The sequence below is a fragment of the Clarias gariepinus genome, chromosome 15 (assembly GCF_024256425.1).
Source record: "Clarias gariepinus isolate MV-2021 ecotype Netherlands chromosome 15, CGAR_prim_01v2, whole genome shotgun sequence".
NCBI lineage: Eukaryota > Metazoa > Chordata > Actinopteri > Siluriformes > Clariidae > Clarias > Clarias gariepinus.
The window spans coordinates 7,282,833-7,301,939 of record NC_071114.1 but is presented as its reverse complement, the minus strand read 5'-3'; positions in this window follow the sequence as shown (position 1 = coordinate 7,301,939).

Sequence of the window (19,107 nt, the reverse complement as noted above, 5' to 3'; positions counted from 1 at the left end):
GCTTCACTAAATAAGCAGCTTACAGTATACTGCTGGGTAAATCACTTTGGTGAGAATTTACTTTTCCCAAACAAGTATGAGAACTTCACCCTGTGCGAGCACCCCTGCCCAACATTCTGACATGCTCAGAGACGCCTGCTTGCAGAAATTTAAGTACTAAATCTTTCAGTACAATATACAGTATATCTATGCAAATGCAAATAATGCCTGTCTAAAACTTTACTATTGTGTATACGTTTTACACATACAGTACTTAGCATGCATTCTTGAGTTAGTATCAATATTATAATGCTTAGTAATAAATAGGGCCATAAAGAGCCATTAAAACCAGTTATCAGTTATATAAATGAATCATGCAATTGTAAAGTTCTTTATAAAATTAAAGAGCCATTCATGCCAAACCACTAACAACATCCCTGTTTACAACCAGTTTTTATTCTCCAAATCTGTTCTAAAGCTGTTTAATTTTTTTTTTTATGTAGATACACAGAGTATATTTTGGCCCTAAGGCCTATCCTGCTATTCTGGAAATAGTTGAATGAGACCAACTTTCATGATTCGCTAATGTTATTCAAAACAATTATTTATTATTTGACAGTTATTTCAATTCCTATAAATGAAATAAACATAATTCCAAGAATGCCGATCTGTGTTTGCTTCAAATTATTTCTATTCTACTTGGTTACAATAGAACCATTACTGGGCTTATGACTACAATCTGCCTGTCAGTCTGTTTCTAGAACTGTTGCACACAAATTTCACACTCGCAGTTTTGCCGTGCACGGAATATCAGCTGTGATTACCTGTAGCGATGGAACTTTGGCAGAGCCCCAACCAGGCAGACTTTCACCTCAACAGTGCTTTTGGTAATGATATACTGTATTGCTGAAGTATCACACTCTTGAGTGCTGAGCCTTCCAAACATCAAAGTATTTAAAGAACCCATGTTGAGTGTGTACTATGGAACATGCCTTAGAAAAAATTTGGATTGGTATTGTCAGTTGCAACAGCGTAGCATACTGTATATTAAGACCTAAATCTATTCATGCATAATGCGGCATACACATTTGCATATTGTTTTGCTACTAAATTCTTAATATTGAAAACTAAAGACCATGGAATTCATAATATTGGACTATATTACACAAAAACAGGCAAAAGAAATTCAGATTTCAATTATCTGTATTATTTATTCATTTTTTAGAGGCAGCAAAGTGTTAGTGGTTTGCGCTGTCGCCTTGAATCTCCAGGGTTTGGGTTCAATTTATGCCTCAGGGTCATGGTGGGTGTCCTCCAGGGGCTCCGGTTTCCTTCCACAATCCAAAGACATGCAATTTAAGCCAAGTGGCATTTCCAAATCGGCGTAGTGTGTGAATAAGCGTGTGTGTGTGTGTGTGTGTGTGTGTGTGTGTGTGTGTGTGTGTGTGTATGTGTGTGTGTGTGTGCACCCTGCCCAGGGTTTACCCCGCCTTGTACCCTAAGCCTTCAGCAATAGGCTCCAGGATAAAGCGATATAGACGAATAAGTGAGAGTGGTTTTTTTTGTGTTCAATAATACAAATTGAAATATTTTAAATGTTTTATAACCTGATTCCTATTTTATATCTTTGTATGTTAAAAAAGCTAAAAGACTTTACACATGTTCTAATCTACCCAATCTCAGGCTGCATATGGTAGGCATCTAAGAAATGTTTAAATTCCTTTATTGTAAACATTATGAGTCATGGAGGGTTGTTTTAAAATATTTATTTTATTGTGTTGATTTTAATGCCCAGGGTTGTTGGATTATATTGCCCAGCCACTGGATGCATTGACGGTCCCAAGCCTGGATAAAATGGGAGGGTTGCGTCAGGAAGCGCATCCGGTGTAAAACCTGGGCCAAGTTATTGTGCGGATCAGATGGTCCGCTGTGGCGACCCCTCGAAGGGAGCTGCCGAAAGACTAACAACAACGTTATTGTATCATAATACTCTAAACACCTAAGTGATTCACAATATAAAATGTTTCCTTATACAGTAGTACTTTACCCTTTTAGGGTTTCGTACAGTAGTTGTATGCAGGTGTACGAGCTGTATGTGTTAGCTAAATTACTTATGTTGGATTCTCTTAATCATTATAAGAAGCAATAATAATAGATCAATCTGTGGTTTACGTTTAGTAAATTCCTTCAGCAAAACACATCTTCTAATTGCAAATTTTTTGACAATTTCCTATATTTTTCAAGAAAATGATGCTTTTACTACTCACTTTGTCAAATATTGTATGTCACAGACAAGCTGGATATCAATTTTTTTTTATTAAATTCTGCACTTTAAATAGACACTGGACAAACCCTTCAAACATGTTTTATTCTCTTAAGTTGGACATTTTAACATGGGTTCTATGATTGACTCACTTTTGGTGCCAGCTCCCAGTGGACATTCAAGGAACTGCATGTTTTGGAAGGTTGCTTTTTTTTTTAAACACGTTTTTGTCTGATGTTGATGGAGGAAAGTAAAATGCGGGAAAAAGTCAACCATGGTGGTAGAGTGCTGGTCATTGGTGCAACCATACATTGAATGGAATCTGTTTTATATCTGATAATCCTGAAGAGATATTTCTAGCCATGAGTGTGTGATCTGAGGTTTAAGCACAATTGGGTTATACAGTGATCACAAAAGCCAGTCCATCTCTAAAAGCCTAAAAAAGCAGCCAATATTGAAGTTCTGGAGGGGAGTACCAAAGTGCTGATTGAGTTCAGCTCAGGATTTTCCTGTCACTGGGCAGCTGTGGCCTGGTTTTAAAATTTACAGTAAGTTTATAATTAAAATCCCGTCACTGCGGAATATTAAAAGCAATTCTGCAAATAAAACTTGGGAGATTCGCTAAAATAATGTCTCCAGTTATCAGGAGAATGAATCTTCAGTTATCGGAAGTGTTGGTTCGCAGTTGTTGCTGCTCATGAATTCACAACAATTGTCAAGTTTAGAGTCAATAACATTGATTTTGCAAAGTCTTTTTCCTTAAATAAATAAATTTATTATTTAAAAATTGCATCATGGTTTTTGCATTTATTTTTTATCTTATATTACATTTTGAAGAAGAATATGAAAGATATTTTGTGTCTAAACATATAAAAACATTACATACTGTACATTTTCCAAGCCATATAAATAGTATAGCATAGAAAACAAAAATCAGATAGGCTTAGGGAACAGGTAGATGGTCATATACAGAGATGTGATTACACAAACCTCTACAGCAGAGATAAGATAAAGCAAGGCTATGGCTGTTGATCGTGATTCATCTTTGAATAAAACCAGGAAATCAAAAACACCTAATCTGGAAGCATGGAAAAATAGGGGATGTGGCAACAAGCTTTTACCTAAAAAAACAAGCCATACCTGTAGACTCACGTGTGTTGACATACAATAACAACTAAATGTCTTTTTATTGGTCGTTCTGCGATTGGAAACTTTATAAAGATGTTGCATTTTTTTCTCCAAATATAGGGCACATTTTATTGTTTTATTATGATTTCATCCTCTTATATACTGTATACATATCAAAGCAAAATGTTCCAGGACTGTGGGGGACACATGCAGGACAATAAACTGGACATATGTCCACTTGCACAAACAACAACAACAAAAATCAACATGTCTCGACTACATCATTGCGATACTTATAACTTCATATAATAAGTATAAGTTCATAACAATTGAATAAGTCTTTATGCTTTGTTGAATCCAAAGCCCCATTTTTTCAAGCTGATGAAACATAAAAAATAAAGGGAAAAAAAGTGCTCTATTTAAGGTTTGTGTGATTTAAATGTAAAGGTTAATATTTTACATGCTTTCTTTATACAGACTAAATTGAAACACTTTTAAATTGTTCTGTTAATCATCCAAAGAATCACTAATTAGCACATCCATTAACTGTAGCTTTTGATCATCAAAAATAGCCATAGATCACGAAAAAAAAATTACTCTTTTTTTTTCTACACACCTACTGTACCTCACATTGTTTTTTTCCTCCACACTGAAATGAAAGGCGTACCCTATGCTTGTTTCTATGAGTTACTACACTGATTTTAATATCACTGATTTTAATCTAAACATGTTTGGACTACTGTATCCCTCTGTGTGAGATGCATACAGTAAAATCAGGATGATACTGCCCCCTGTTGCAGCTACATTTCTATTGCAACTCAATTCAATGTGCTCCCCATGTTAATACATTGAGGATTGTGCTGGAACTGTGAGCAATGCTGCTCTCTGCTGGTTAACTTTGATGTTAAATGGAATGAGTCATTGTGATATTTACAGTACATCTATGAAATTAAGTTTGAGTTATTCATTACAACTTTAAAAAGGCTTGGCCGTGTCTCTACCACCGCAGACGCTTGAGAGACTGCCATTCAAGAAGCTTAGGAACTTTAACTCCTGCACCGTAAAGAGCATCCTGACGGGAAACATCGCAACCTGGTTCGGGAGCGGCACCATGCAGGACAGACGAGCTTTACAGAGGGTGGTGTGATCAGCTAAGCACATCATCCATACAAAGCCCCCTGATCTGCACTCCATCTACAGCAAGCGGTGCTGGATCAAGGCCAGGAAGAACGTGAAGGACCTCAGCCACCCCAACAATGGACTGTTCTCTTTGTTCTCACTGTTTGTGGTCAGGAAAGTGCTTCCGCTCCCTGAAGGCAACAAAGAGAGACTAAGGAGAAGCTTCCTCATGCAGGCTATACGGGCTCATAGCCAGAACATATGACCACATTTGACTAAACAATCTTATCTGTTTTCTTCTGTTATTTCACACAATAAATACTCTCCCTACATTGCTGTTAACACACCAAGTCACAATGTAACACAAAACCCATCACGTTGCACATTTACGCAGATTTGCACATTGCACACCGTCGGAACATGTTCCAAGACTAAAGTGTAATTTATCCTGTATAATTTATGCACTGAAAACCTCATACCATCCATCCATCTAGAAACCTCTGTAGCCCAACTAGGGACCGTGGAGACCAGTGGTGTCTATTGTATTTATTTCCATCTTGTATAACCTTGGTAGGACCTCTGATCAACATTCACATGCACATGCACACTGCAGGCCATTTGCCTCATGTGCATGTTTTTAAGCGGGAATCGAACCCAGGAACTGAAGGTGCAAGGTGACAGCCCTAAGCTGTTCTACATTTCCTACTTTAAAACAACGTAAAAAAAACCAAACACTATCACATCTGTATATAGTACAGCACATCATAATATAATAAAATAAAATTATAAAAATAAGCATACAAAGTTTGGTTGCATGTACACAGTTATTTAAATGGATTTTACTGCGATGAGCTTAATAGCATGCTTACCATCAACCCCAAGATGATCGTGCATCAAGCCTGTGTGCTTCCTACCCTCCTTAATGCCAGTAAAGCATGGACACTTTACTTTCACCAAGACCAGAGTTTGAACTCCTTCCACTAACACTGCCTCAGAAGGATTCCAGGCTTCACGTGGCAAGATTGTGTGTCCAACAAGGTTGTCCTAGAGTAAGCTGGAATGTCAAGCATGCTTGCTATGCTCCAACAAAGACAGCTACACTGGCTAGGACATGTCATGTTATGCGAGATTCCAAAGGATATACTCTTGCAATTGGCTTCAGACCACTGAGAAGACCGAGGCAGGCGACACTGACTTTAAATCTTGGGAAGAGGAAATAGCACACACGGACATACAGAAGTAGAGGTAGAGATTTGAAAGATGTTTCTGCATTGATGGTAAAGTGCTCTAGGAGGAGGTGTCTCAAAATAAATGTATTTAATTTCTCACGTACACTACCATACAAATTACAATATGCAGTATACAGTATTGTATGCATTAAACAAAGAATTAAAAGCAGAATATGAATATATATACAGGTCCTTCTTAAAAAATTTGCATATTGTGATAAAGTTCATTATTTTCTGTAATATACTGATAAACATTAGACTTTCATATATTTTAGATTCATTACACACAACTGAAGTAGTTCCAGCCTTTTAATTGTTTTAATATTGATTATTTTGGCATATAGCTCATGAAAACCCAAAATTCCTATCTCAAAAAATAAGCATATTTCATCCGACCAATAAAAGAAAAGTGTTTTTAATACAAAAAAAGTCAACCTTCAAATAATTATGTTCAGTTATGCACTCAATACTTGGTCGGGAATCCTTTTGCAGAAATGTCTGCTTCAATGCGGCGTGACATGGAGGCAATCAGCCTGTGGCACTGCTGAGGTGTTATGGAGGACCAGGATGCTTCGATAGCGGCCTTAAGCTCATCCAGAGTGTCTTGCGTCTCTCAACTTTTCTCTTCACAATATCCCACAGATTCTCTATGGGGTTCAGGTCAGGAGAGTTGGCAGGCCAATTGAGCACAGTAATACCAGGGTCAGTAAACCAAAATTTACCAGTGGTTTTGGCACTGTGAGCAGGTGCCAGGTTGTGCTGAAAAATGAAATTTTCATCTCCATAAAGCTTTTCAGCAGATGGAAGCATGAAGTGCTCCAAAATCTCCTGATAGCTAGCTGCATTGACCCTGCCCTTGATAAAACACAGTGGACCAACACCAGCAGCTGACATAGCACCCCAGACCAGCACTGACTGTGGGTACTTGACACTGGACTTCAGGCATTTTGGCATTTCCCTCTCCGCAGTCTTCCTCCAGACTCTGGCACCTTGATTTCCGAATGACATGCAAAATTTGCTTTCATCCGAAAAAAAGTACTTCGGACCACTGAGCAACAGTCCAGTGCTGCTTCTCTGTAGCCCAGGCCAGGCGTTTCTGCCGCTGTTTCTGGTTCAAAAGTGGCTTGACCTGGGGAATGCGGCACCTGTAGCCCATTTCCTGCACACGCCTGTACACGGTGGCTCTGGATGTTTCTACTCCAGACTCAGTCCACTGCTTCCGCAGGTCCCCCAAGGTCTGGAATCGGTCCTTCTCCACAATCTTCCTCAGGGTCCGGTCACCTCTTCTCGTTGTGCAGCGTTTTCTGCCACACTTTTTCCCTCCCACAGACTTCCCACTGAGGTGCCTTGATTCAGCACTCTGGGAACAGCCTATTCGTTCAGAAATTTCTTTCTGTGTCTTACCCTCTTGCTTGAGGGTGTCAATGATGGCCTTCTGGACAGCAGTCAGGTCGGCAGTCTTACCCATGATTGCGGTGTTAAGTAATGAACCAGGCTGGGAGTTTTTAAAAGCCTCAGGAATCTTTTGCAGGTGTTTAGAGTTAATTAGTTGATTTAGATGATTAGGTTAATAGCTCGTTTAGAGAACCTTTTCATGATATGCTAATTTTTTAAGATAGGAATTTTGGGTTTTCATGAGCTGTGTGCCAAAATCATCAATATCAAAATAATTAAAAGGCTTGAACTACTTCAGTTGTGTGTAATGAATCTAAAATACATGAAAGTTTAATGTTTATCAGTACATTACAGAAAATAATAAACTTTATCACAATATGCTAATTTTTTGAGAAGGACCTGTATATATATATATATATATATATATATATATATATATATATATACAGTATAAATATGTTTATACTGTAGGCAGTCCATGTAGTGTGCAAATTCAGCAAGTGTATGAAAAAGTCTGCAATATGTTTGAGGAAAAAAGTCCGCGGTGTGTGTGCAAAGCTGCAATGGTTGTGCAAATTGTGCATATAATGGATTAAGTGATTGTGCAGATGATTGTTTGTGATTGGTATTGTGCATATGATTGTGCAAGGTCCGCGTTACATATACTGTAATTTATCTATGTTTATCCACACTTTGTTAATGTAAACTGTTTATTTTGCACATTTCATATACTGTAATTTAAACAGTTTAAACTCCGGAGTGTGAAATGAGATGCTTTGATGTTCATCTCATAAGCAGTGATATTGTTTGTGTTTTAAAGTGCAGAATTAGTTCTCATTTAGTCCTCGGGCTACCGTATGTAAATGTTATTCATTAAAAAAATTTTTTGTTTGAATAATGTTATGACTTTTATTTTTAACTAAACTAAAATGACAATTTTTAGATAGGCACTCCTAATTAAATATAATGAATAATTAATTGTGTGTAGTTGAAATGTAGAGAGAATGAATAAAGTAGCATTGTTCTGTGCATGGCTTGCCTGCATAGCTTTTACATTTTTTCCCCGTGAGCTATGGCCAATATTAGTCTAATAAGCAGTTTGATGATCACATTCAGGTCAGCCATTTCTACCTGAATGCTATATTATTATTATTTGCAATCAGTCTTATTGTGTCTCATTAAGTGAATTTCAGCTTTAAAAATACGAACTGCTTGACATTCAGTTAATTGCATTAGCATTAAAAATGCATATAATTGAGCAGGCTGAGATAGTACTGTATATTAAATGACAGGTGAATTTCTATATTTAGATTACCCAAAGCAGGCTACATTTTTGGGCTCAGCATAAGTAAATTAGATGAAACATTAGGTGGATAGTTGTTATTATATAATATGAGTTTGCTTCTCAAGATAGTCTTTTAAAAGAGTCAATAACTATTGGTAGTGTAACTAACTATCCATAGCAGTTTAATATAATCACATAATATTAACTTAAGTAAGTCATTGTGTATTAAATTAATGTACTTCATTGTAGCAAATTCACAAATTCAGCCGAGTATTTGACAACATTTTGTCTCAAACTCTCAACCCCCACCACCCATTAAAAACAAAAAAAGTAATAATCCAAATTTTGTTTGACTGATGGCACTTAGTATCTATCCAAAGATGGAAACATCAAAGCACTTTTTGTAAGTCGCTCTGGATAAAAGCGTCTGCTAATTGCCTAAATGTAAATGTCAATGACACAATGATGGTTCTAGTGGAAACAACAACTAAAGCTTTTGCTTGTAATTAGGAAAGAACACTTTATATTGTATTTAGAGAAAGTTGTTATATATTTCTACCTTTATCATGTTGAATATAGAATACCTACTTTTTTTACATTTATGTGAGACACAACCACAGAGTTCCTCCACAGTAAACCTCACTGAGAACTTTGTAGCTCAGATCTGTGGAAGGCTTGCGTTACGTTAACTGGGCCCAACAATTCAATCTTTGGATTAACTGTTCATCTGCAAAACAAAGACGCAAGGCTTTATCTCAGAGTCTACGTTCTTCTTTTCAGAAGCTTTAAACTATCATTAGCATTGGTTTTGTTTCATTTGGGAGCCTCAGAGCAAATCAATATGTGTGTAAGTAATAATAATAATAATAATAAGAAGAAGAATGTGTTGTGTTTGGCTATTGCATTTGTTTTTGTATTATTTTTGATGTTTTTCTTAATTGTACATTGTACAATTGTAATTTGTACATATTGTCAAGGATAACCCCTAGAGGACGCCATGCGCCCAGAGACTCCTTTTTGCGTTTTCTGTATTTTTGTTAGTGTGGAACTACATATCCCAGAATGCACCGAGGTAGAATCACCTGAGCCGAGGTAGCTCATTAGTTATGTATAAATAGTCGTGTGTTAAGTTGGTCTGGGTCTTGCATCTGTTTTTGTTAGTTTAATGTTGTGTTTAAACAGTCTTTCTGCGTCATGTCAGTTACCTCAGTTCCTGTCTTTGTAAGATTGTAGTATTAATGCGGTTTTGGGTTTTTCCCAGTTTCTTAGTTTGTGCCTCCATAGTTCCACAGTTCGAGTTTGTTTGTTTATGTTTTATTGTCATTATTAAAGAGTTTTCAGCTGCTTCACCTCTGCGATTATGCCTCGCCTTCAGCCCACACACAACACACGTGACACATATAAAGTGTATTATTAACAGTAAAATACACATTTTCAGGAGCACAATCACAGCTGTAGGCTGATTTAACTACTGGTTTATTACTGATTTTACATGTGGCAGGTGGAGTTGTAGTGAGTTGCAAAATCATGCAAAATTAACAGTGATATAATCAAAGTCAATTAAAAACAATTGTAATATTAATTTTGGGAGTTTATGCTTTTTAACACACTTGTGACTCAATAATAATAATAATAATAATAATAATAATAATAAAAAGAAGAAGAAGAATGCCAAAATAGAAATGTCTCATTTTGCTGACAAACTGTTCAGATGTACATTGTGTACACTATAATATAAACTAACCCCCTAGGTAAATTCTAACCCTACTATAAAGCTCGACGATCTTATTATGAGGAATAGAGAAATAGGACTGTGGCTTACCATGGTGGCAGAAGAGAAGAGCCTCAACACTATAACATGTGCACACCTCATGCCATACAGATGACACCACACACTGACTCACACCCGATCAGGCCAAACAGCTCCTACCCTTTGTATATAATACACAGTTCTTATTATTTGCATATAACAACAGGAAGAAAAAAACAACAGAAAAACAAACAGAAAAAATGAAACCAACCCATCCTGACACCTCCCAAGACAATTTGGTTTGCATGTTCGCTCTCTTGCATGGCCACTCTGAAACAGATTTCTGAAAAAAAAAAAAAATTCACAAATTTATTTTTTATTTTTATTATTATTTATTTATTTTTCAGAATGTGCAAGCTTAACAGCTACAACTTTTGCATTGTTTTTGGTAGGAACTTGTTTAAAACAGGAATAAAGGTGCTATTGTGTCATAAGGTCTATCAGGTAGTTATGTGTATGGGGTCGAATCCACTTTAATTTTTATTTTACTTTACAAGCTTGAACCAAGGATGATGCAGGGCGTAAACACAGAGAGAACTCTCGAATGAAAAATACAAACTACAGTACACATACAGAAACGAATCAGAAACCGCAGGGTAACCAAAACAGATAAAAGACAACAACTTGGAAGAACTAAGTGCATATACTAGTATAAAAAAGTAGCAAGTCTGTAAACACCTGTGGGAATGGAAACTGAATTAATAACAGCAATAATATTAGTGTCTGGAATGAACTGAGTAATGATCATTTGTAATCCAGATGAATGTGATGACTTTTAAGCGGCTTGATTACTTTTGCGAGATACTGTATGATGTCTGACTGCAGGTTTTTATTTATTTATTTATGATATGAGTTGTTTGTTGTGCACATGGGTTAATAAAATGCATCGCTGCTAGGACTGATAGGGAGCCGAGGAAAGGTAACAATCTAGTGAGATTAAAAACATTTTAACTACCCTGGCTGACTGTGGAGGGGAGTGTTTAATTTCAGTTTTCTGGAACTGTAATCATCACCTAAAATAAGATTATGTGATGAAATATCAGGACTATTAGCGCAATGCTGCTTAAAGAACTTTGTGCCCTAATTTGAGGCATAAATGTTTACAAGGAGCTCTAGCATGAAAGATAATCATGTATCTGAATCTAGCCTGAAACACATGAAAGGAATAAGTTAGGCAGATAATTACTGCCTCTCTGGATTTAAATTAAAAGGCTCTTCATGCGCATGAATTTACATAGAAGGGCTCTAACAAGCTTGGTTAAATTTTGCTTTAAGTGGATAACTAACTGGCAGCACAGTATTGTAGTGTTTAGCACTGTGGCCTTGTTTGCATGTTCGCCCTGTGCTTGGGGGGTTCCCTCTGGGTGGTCTGATTTCTTCCACAGTCCGAAGACATGCAGATATCTTATTGGCATTTCCAAACTGCTCATACAGTAGTGTGTATTGTAGTGCTCATAGTGTTTGCTTGTGCCCTGCAATGGATTAGTTCCCGGTCCAGGGTGTACCCTGTCTAGTGCCCCAAGTCCCCTGTGATGGGCTTCAGGCTGCTCGCAACCCTGTATAGGATAACAGTATTTATATACATACATACATATATTAAAACTGTAAAGATAGCGCTTGTCTGTACTTTGAAGATATTTGTGGAAAAATGAGTGGGGGCGTAAGGTGAGCAATAGAACACATCAAGAGTGTTTTTTTTAATTTTTGTCTGCCTGTTTGTCTGTTTGTTTGTGGACGCATCACATACAAATTACTGAATGAATTTGAATAGGGTTTACACATGTGTCTCTGGGCAAGCTTGATGTAACATACAGGTTTTGTTGCATTGCAATCAGTTCATGGGAAGAGAAGATAAGCTATGTTGAAATTTAAATAAAAAATCTAAAAAAAAAATCATTAGTTCATCTTAAAATTCAACAGATGGGTCTGTACATTTTTAAAACATGCTTATGAGTGTGCAATTAAATTCTATGAAAACAATGTCATAGGCTACATCTAGTAGACAATAAGTGAGAGAGAGATACAGAGAAAGAGAGAAAGGGGTAGAGTGGGTAATTATATATATATATATATATATATATATATATATATATATATATATATATATATATGTATATTTTTATATAGTTGATGAACTTTAATTTTGCAACCTTAAATTTTATTGTCACAAGACATCTGTGCGATATATATATATATATATATATATATATATATATATATATATATATATATATATATATATATATATATATATATTTAATAAAATATGTTGATGGACATTATACCAATAAAAGGAGATCCAGCACAATTGACTGATCTAATTTCAATGTCATCCAAAACACTATGCGACTGTGAGACGTACATAAAATTTCCCATCCACAAAAAAACAGTGTTTGTAGTCCAAAGCCATCTTTATGCTTTTCGACCTGTTTATAAGGGCCATCCTCAGCAAGTGAGGTCTCCCCATGTGATCAGAAGTCCTGAACACTAATCGGATGGCTGTTCTTTAACTGTTTTGCTTCATGAGAGAAAGCTGTACATTTATAGCTCTGTGAAAGACCAGGGGTTTAAGATACAGACAAAAAATAAATAAAAAATTAAGAAAACCAAACCAAAACTCTTTAAAAAGATTCACTTTTGGATTAAAAATAAATGAATACTTAAATAAACTATATACATACATGATAATATTTCATATTCAGTTTTGTTTTAGATGTTCTATATGCTGTGCTAAGACCCTAGATGTCCAGCACCCTGACCAAAGTATTCTCCAACCTAAAGCAGCTGCTGACATTCAATTATTATGTACAGTAACCAGTTTTTCAGGGTTGCTTATCTGAGGAGAGCATGTTAGACAGATAGGAGTGGTGCTTCCATGGATGAGCCTTAGTGGTAGCTTTGGCTTTGTGTTTATGCTGCAGATTCATTTCCCATCCACTCTGCTTTAAGGGCACTTATAAAAAAAAAATAATAATAAAATAAAACAATAGCACAAATTATTGCCGAAAAGGTTTTTAAAAAAAATGGTCTGCTGTAAATGCTAATATACAGTAGGCAAAAAAAAAAACTCAACAACTATTGATTCATCTACCGATTTCCTAAACCAAATCATCATTTTAAATGTTTTTATTTTCCCCATGGTGTTTTTGTTATCATTGTTTTTTTGTTTTTGTTTTTAATTTACTTGCTTGTTTTATTTCTTGTACACCTTCTTGTAAAGGGATCTAGATCAGATCCCTTTAAGTCTTAACAGCTCACCATGGCTCCCATAAAGAAAGTAGCACATACTGTACTGTACAAAAACTTTTTTTGACTCCTATTTTGCAACTGATGTCATTTTAAACAGCTGCTACATTTAATTTATCATATTTTATAAGAAAAATAACAATTTATTTCAGATCCTAGTAAACAATCCTACAGTACATCCTGGCCTCAGCATATCTTTCCCTATTCCAGCTATGAGACAGAAATACATCTTGGATGTGATCTGTGTCCACTACATAATTAATGCGCTCTGATCTGTTGCTGTCTGATGTCTGTAAGTCCCATCTTTAGTTACAACAAAGACTTACTTGTGAGTAGAAAAATCGTGACCCAACAAAAAACTGATATTTATTTTGACATAGCAGTTGTTTCCACAACTATTAAAAATAAATAAATAAATAAATAATAATAATAATAATAATAATAATAATAAAAAGAAGAAGAATATTTATTATTATTATTATTATTATTATTATTATTATTATTATTATGAAATAGATGCTTAACCAAAATTACTATTTTAAAATTTTGTGGCTTCCTGTTAAAAAACAACAAAGAAAGAAACAGCTATTTTCAGTTATTAATCTTGCAGTATGATACAAATTCTCTAGGAAGTACAGTTATACAAATAGGAACTGTACATACTGTACGTAATACATAATGCATGTGCTAATAAAACAGTTCCTCCCATGTGTGTTGTGTTCCTTACTAACTGTCAGATATGGTACTTTCAGGCATAGCATAAATGCAGATGTAGTCTTAACAAACACATACAGTAACAAATACTAGGACCAGATATCCAAAAGTAAGAGAACAGATATTCAACTGACTAACAGAGGCAAGAATAAAATTTACATACAGGTCCAAATTAACCACATGCCCGTAGGGAGTAACCCCCCTTACCCTTACCTTACCCCGAAAGGCAAAGGGTACCAGCATGGCATTTACAGAGCTGGGGCGATGTTTATGGTAAAACATTCTTGAATCCAGACATGGTGACTGCATGACCCTGACTAGGCTGGTGTGCACTCCAGGGTTTGTGTTTTTAAAACCTGGTTGCAGATTGAGCTCAAAACTACAGTGGGTGATAGAAGAAGTGAACCGATGTCAAATCTAGCTGGTGAAAACACCACCACATCCACGACACCAGAGGGCACTGCTCGGATAGGCAGAGGCTGCGTTCCATTCCGAAGTGCACTTTACAGAATTCTCCCTACTCCCTGCTTTATATGCAGGGAATGTCGGTGAAGGGAACTTTCCCTGACAAAAACTCCACCATTCGGAACATCCTGCAACATCACCAGCGCAGATGTCACTTCCTCCCTGCGTTACCATGGTAACATACGCACCTCAAAATCCTGTCGCTGCTGCTGTGGAAATTTTACACTAAAGATATTAAATATTGAATTTTTATTGATACCATTATAAAACATACTTTTGAAACGAGTATAACTTGTAAATAAATTATTGATAATAATAATCGATTAAAGATGTACAGAGATTTTTTATATTATAAAATAATAATTAAATTAATTTTTTTCTAATTTAACATGATGTCATTCTTGATAATAATGATAATAAATATGTAAATTCTTTTTCAAGCTCCTTTTTTTTTCACGCTCCAGCAAGACATAATGATTGATGGCAAATTTTTCATTCCCTTTTCCGGTGAAGTGAAGACCTGTTGTTTACTCGTTCCCTATACCGTTCGCAATTCTCTTTGAACTGAACATTTTCATTCCCTGCGGATTGGAATCACACTTAACATGGCTGATCTTTACGCCGATCGGAACGCACCTATTGTTCTGCCGTCACAGGGTGTGGCCCAGGCAGTGAAGGGCAGAGCTAAGGTCGTGTAGGACTTACCAGTTCCCAGAATTCATGTCTACAGTCGGCCAACTGGGCTAACAAGAAGTATTTTACATGTAGGGCTGACAGAAGGCAGCACATGCTGGGGTACCAGTAAACATGTTAGGTCTAACAGATTAAACAGAAAAAAAAGTAAATAAAGAGTATGTCAATGCTAATAAAGTTAACAGAAAGCATCTTGGGGCTAATAGGAAGCCTTTCACATCTGACAGCTAGCACTTCAGGGCTAACTACAAGCATTTTTGGGAGGATCTTAGGGTTAACAGAAAGCATCTCGAGGATAACAGGACTTATAAGCCTGATTTATGGTTCCTAATCAAGTCCACGCCATTGGTCTCATTTACAGTACAGTAGGTACTGCATGGCTATGGCAAAGCCTGACATGACTCTCCCCAGAAATGTAAATACATTTACCCATCATGGCGACATATTTTATTGATCACCTAATGGAATTTCCAGATTCTTCTTCCATGCCACCACCTATCTCCTCCAATGTCTTCTCCCCCTTTTTTAACTTTGCAATAATTTTTATTTTTAAAATAACTCAAATAGAAACTCCACCAACAACTAGCAGCTTGGCGGTATAAATGCATGGTAACACAGACACACCATTGCACAAGCCATAACGTGTAGACTCATAGACTTGACACAGAACCATAAGTTAGGCTTAAGCTTGGATACCTTTGCATTCAAAATCTACCAGGGTTTGCGTTTGGTGCAGGGAGCCACTGAACATTGTGTGCCAAAAGACATACCGTAGCGTATTGTGAAAGGGGAACCTGCCAGCTACAGGCTGCATTGCTCTCCACCAGCAGTCTTATCACGGCACAACATGCTGGATCTCATGTTCCTCTCTCCTGCACCTCACATCCCTGCCAGCTGCCTGCAATGTCTGCTTGCCTCAGTGTTTCTTGCTGCTTGTCTGCCTTCGCAATGCCCTTTGGGATTCAGCACTACCCATCTCTTTTGTGCACTTCTTGTTTCCAGTCAGTATATCTTGTTCCCCCCGCCTTCCTAAAAAAATGGAATGAAATTAGAGGAGAGCCCATTTGATACCCCAAAGTGTCTGGTCTTTACATTCATACTGTATATTGGAGTTGTAGGGAGGGTGTAAATGCAGATGTTTAACACAAAACACCAGGATCAGATAACCAAATTAACAGAACAGAAACTCGACTGATTAACAAAGAACATAGAAAAAATGTAATGAAACAATGACAGAAACAAAAAAAGCAGTAGCAAAACCAAAATTTACAAGTCCAAAGGGTGCTACAACTTGAAATAACATCTAACATAAATTGATGGGGCAACACACATGTGTGGAGGATACCTAAACTGGCACTCAAATTGCATCATGCCCAACAAGGAGTGTCAGACTGTTTCACCCACACCAGATATTGGGCCATGCAGATTTATTTTATGACACCCAGCATCTCAGGGACACTCCAGGATCTGATTCACCTTCTTAGTAAAGCCAATGGACTCACATGCTACAAGTGGAGTCTATTGAGCCAAAGTGAGCTTACATGAGGTATGAATTTACAGGCCTTTATAAATCAACCCATGATGGCCAGGATCATTGTCATCCCCAGAAAAGGGTGGTAGACTCAATAAAATTTAAAGATAGATGGGATTAGGGTAGGAGGACATGGACAGAGGATGAACCTGACATGCCACCACATATTTCCAAGCCTCCTTGTCCATATTGGGCACCTGCAAAGAAACTACACAATGGGATCCCAAGAGAGCGTAAAGAAGGAAATAGAGCTGACACAGCAGACCATTACTTGGTTTTGGCTTCACGTAAAAAGCCCTCCCTGTAGATCTCTTATTCTAGACCCCTGTTGGAGTCAGAATTCGAGCAGAAGGGAATATGTACTTCATGTAAAGGTGTGTCCCACCGCCTGGACAAAGTGTCCACTTTGTGCCAGGCATATATAAAAGCACCAAGTCTCAGTGGACGAAATCAGGGCCCACCTCACCTGCCAGGGGTTTACTCACTTGGCTGGATGTACTGCAGATATTTGTGGTCTGTCCAAAACAAAAATAGGTGTTTGGCAACCTCCAACCACTGCATCCACTTACAGTACTGTTAGGCTTATTAAAAAGCCATTTTGTTGACTATCATGTTGGCAAAAAAAAAAAAGTGTGTGCATTTCCAATGGAAGCTTATTTGAGTGTAAAACCAGGGACTATCAACACCTGCTTGACTAGGGGAGAAAATAAATGGACTGTTTTCAACAGGATCTAACTTTAATTACTTCGGCTATGATTAAGATCATGTGAAGTAGCCGGCTACCATCAATGTCCCCCAATTCATTTACCCGATTCTGCAGTTCCTTTAATTAAAAAGACAATCGGAGTAGCGATCTAGAGAAAGGGAAGTGGAGAGAGAAATTAAAGCCACAATTTTGATTATATGAGTTTATTTAATGTCCTAATGTCTAAATGCACGTACGGTACCCACCAGGTATATTATCCTCCATGGATGAGGGCATTATGTTAAACTTATTTCAGGTAAAAAGACATACTAGACTATGATGCATAATTTGGACTTTTGTGAAATGAATATTAGAAATATATAAATAGTATGACTAATAAAAAAAACAGGCATGGTTTACTTAAATTCTGCTTTTATCATCAAAGACATGAAAAAATGTTCCTTGCAAAGACTTCACTCGTCAGCAGGTGGAAGCAGAGTACTGCATTCTGGTCAGGACGGCTTTTGTGTTTATGCTAAATTGCTCCTCAGTATGTCATATTACCCAAGGCATTTTTGTGAAATGCCTTTTTTATTTAGAGATACACATGCACCTGATTATTCTCAATTTTTAGTCTAAATAAAATTATGGTGGATTATCAAGCAATGGAAATGACATGTTGCTAGTCATGAGAAATGCGATTAGGCTGTGCACATTCTTAAACATTCAGTCTAAATATGATTACTGTAACATCTTACAGTCTTTTACTATTTTAAAAGCTTAGCATTGTTGATAGCCTCCTTTTTAATATTTGTGCAACATTTTGCAATATATTTCTTCTAAAAAAAATGACTCGACTACATTTTAGTATGAGGGTATAAGCATTCACAGTGAAGATGGGTTATAATTAAAAATGACTAATATGGGCACTGTTTAAAAGTTTATGTCTTTTTAAAATTGAATTAAAATCAGCTTAACTGGAATATCGGTATTGCAGTATTGTCAAAACATGATCAAAATCATGCTTACTGCCTGGATTAAGAGGCTTATAAACCATTCTTTCCAATACATGATCCTCTGGTATAATACTGTATAATGTATTCATCCTCGCCTCTCTGGGATACGCAGAAAAAAAGAATAAGATTACCTTGTATGTCCCATTTAGGCCTGTTTATGCACAGTAATCATAGCGTGTGTTATTCACCTCACTCATTTCACCCCCATCACGTCCCAAGTTCCTCAGCAATAGCTAAGGGGGTTGAATACTATATTGGCTGGCCGGATGATAAAGGAGAGGGACATAAGGGTTGTTATTAAACACAGCAATCTGTGCTTCATCAGAGTGCACGGGGATGGATGGAGGGACAGGTGTGTTGTATAAAAAAAAAAACAGAAAGAAAAGCTCCGCACTTCATCCCTCACTGTGGCGTTGACTGCAGTAGTCACTTTAGAGTCTGCACACATATCCCCCTCTGCTCTTCAGCTATGAGGAATGCCTTTATTAGATCAGAGAATGGGCAAATCTAATTTAGACTTCACATCATGAACATCAATGATCGCCATAA